Here is a 2,828-nt window from a genome sequence, read left to right as displayed (position 1 = left end):
GCTAGGTGTTCCGCATCCATTCCTTTTCGCAGAATAAAAGCATAACAAAAAACAAAACACAATTCCGCACTCCAATTTTTGCATTGTGATAATTTGAGTGCTAGCGAGTGAAGCACGGAATACTTTTGTGCCAAAGCATCTTGACCAGATTTGTCATTTTGGAGGGACAGACGATTGCAATTGCACCCCTCGGCTGTAGGAAATTAAAGTATTTCAGGCATAAAATGTTAGGCTTGTTTTTAAATTTAAATTACACACCCATTCCTGTAGCCCGGCTAGCTCAGTCGGTAGAGCACGAGACTCTTAATCTCGGGGTCGTGGGTTCGAGCCCCACGTTGGGCGTTCTTTTTTAGATAATTATTTATTAGTACATTTCATAGATCTATTCGTGAAAAGCATGAGGCTATGTTGAAATGCAAAAAGATAATCGTTTGACATTATCTCTTTTGAAATTTCTTTTATTAAACTAAAATATGTTCCGTATAATTTGTATACCTTGCTTTGGCAGGGGGTTTTTTTTTTTAGTTTTAAAATCATATATTTTGTTTTTTAAGTAACAGATATTTTTATCCTTATTTTATTTTTTTCTTTACATTTGTCTGTTATCGTGCATATTTTTACATAAACATTTCTCTTTCTTCAACTTCTTTCTCACACAAGAAGACCCGCACCTGATGTTTATTTTTCAAATAAACATTGTTGCCGTGTCGATTTCTGTTGTTTTTGTGATTGGTGAAGTTAGTCCCCATAACTTCAGTTTTGCTGAACATTTAACACAAAAATAATCACGCAACTTGAATTTTTGTGTCGAAATTCGTCGGGAATTCAGTTTTATATAAAGACATAAAAAAATTTAAAGTTTTATAAAGAAATTCAATGATTTTGAAATATTAACTATAATTTTGACGCAAGAAAACACGAATATATCGCACCAAAGTGACACAACTCAAAAAGAAGAAAAAAATAATAACACTGGAAAAATTCAAAGTTTTACGCAACTGTAATTTAAAGTCATTTCGTCTCAAATATTATAACACGTACAAAAACTTGCGATGTTTACTGGTTAGTTTTTGTTGCTTAATAATGTACGATTAAAGTTTCTAAATTACATCCCCTAAAACCACGCTGAATTTTCGCTCTAAATTTTGAAGAAAAAAAAAAAAAAAAAAAAACATGGTGTCACTATTGAGTATACTGTTTTCATGCTACCACGCATTAGTTATCTAAGCTAACTGTATGCAAGGGGTTTTTTTTTTGAAAAAAAAAAAGCATTAAATTTAGACATTTAATCAGGGGTGCCCACACCTAGGGGGGGGGGGAGGGGTCATTGCGCAGACTGCGCCATTGCAATTTTTAGGGGGGGGTTGACGAGTATTTTTCTCATTGGAGGGGGGGGGGGGTCTTCGCGATATTTAGGGAGTGCGCCCTTGCTGTCAGGGGGTGGAAACCCCTGTTTAAATCATTGCCCTGAGCAGCAACTTGGGGGGGGGGGAGGCGAATTCCTTCCATTTCTGTGTTTTTTTTCGTTGAAACTCGATTTAATAACTTGAAAGAAGATGGGTAAGGGCGGCCAAAGATTTGCCCCGACCAGGAAAAATCGGAGATCTGGCACCGACAGAAAAGTTCAAATTAAAAAAATATATTTTTGTTAACCCCGAACGAAATTTTCTTTATTCCCTTAAAGTCCTAGGGTATTGGTCCAACGCAATAAAATGGAAAAAATACGGCAAGCACGTCATTTAGGGGGGGGGGAATCAATTGCGCACCCCCCCGAATTCGGAAAATTATTGTCATTATAGATGTTAGTAGGCGTGTTTTTTGCTGTTTTTCGGTATAATTTACATTGAGTATATTATCTTTGCCCCCCCCCCCCACCCGGAAGTTTTTGAAATGACAGGCCTGAGTTTAATAAGTTAATGAGGGCTGAAGCTCAAGATCCAAAACAGTGGGTCCGAAAAAATGGTCGAATCTTTGCTAAAAAGGCTTATTTCAATGGTTTTTTAATTTTCTCTCCCCAACCCTCTTATTCTTGAAGAAATTGTTTTGCCTCCACCCTTCAAATTTCGTAATAATTCAATTTCAAAAATTTTATGCGAAAGTTACAAATTGTTTAACGGCTAAGGGGAAAAAACCCCATATTTTATACAAAATAGTTTTTGTCAGGGCTGTGGAGTTGGAGTCGAAGGTTCTAAGATTTCCGGAGTCGGAGTCGGTAATTTTTTTTCTCCGACTCAGCAGCTCTGGTTTTTATGCAGCAAGCATATTTGTTAATCACTATAAAATCGCCCGTCAAGATATGACGGTGTGAAAATTGCTTCTACATTTAAATGAATCAATTGCCTGTTTGGTAGTATTTTTTGATAGTTGAAATTTTAACCTTAACTACAGTAGATTAATCCTAAAATCCAGTAGATAGCGTACATCGTTGACCATTTTTACGTTTGTTCAGTGGCGCAGCGAAGGGGGATTTGGGGAGTGAAAACACCCTCGCCGCAGCCATTGGTTTTAACATACATGCAAATTCCACTAAAGTAGTTTATATGCATATGAAAGGACTGTTTTGATCAAAAAAAAAAAAAAAAAACTTTAGAAGGTATTTTTGATCAAAAAATCCCCTATAGAAGGTGTTTTTGCTTTAACCCCCCCCCCCCCCCGTCAGAAGGTATATTTGCTTAAAAAACACTCTATGAGGTATTTTTCATCACCCCCCCTTCCCAGAAGGAATTTTTGATCAAAAACCCCCACTAGAAGGTATTTCTGGCTGCGCTAGTGTGTTTCTTCTAAAATGACAGTATTACAAGTAGAACAAGTCAAATTACCGGATCCAG

At 36.7% G+C, this 2,828-nt stretch overlaps 1 non-coding gene across 1 annotated transcript; it reads left to right on the top strand.

The window, feature by feature from the left end:
• The first annotated feature begins 269 nt into the window (after positions 1-269).
• Trnak-cuu (transfer RNA lysine (anticodon CUU)) lies at positions 270-342 on the top strand. Its single transcript has one exon. It is a non-coding gene; the product is annotated as a tRNA-Lys (tRNA).
• Positions 343-2,828: the final 2,486 nt, after the last annotated feature.

Source organism: Uloborus diversus, chromosome 1 (genome assembly GCF_026930045.1).
Source record: "Uloborus diversus isolate 005 chromosome 1, Udiv.v.3.1, whole genome shotgun sequence".
Taxonomy (NCBI): domain Eukaryota; kingdom Metazoa; phylum Arthropoda; class Arachnida; order Araneae; family Uloboridae; genus Uloborus; species Uloborus diversus.
This window is presented reverse-complemented; position numbering and strand designations above follow the sequence as displayed.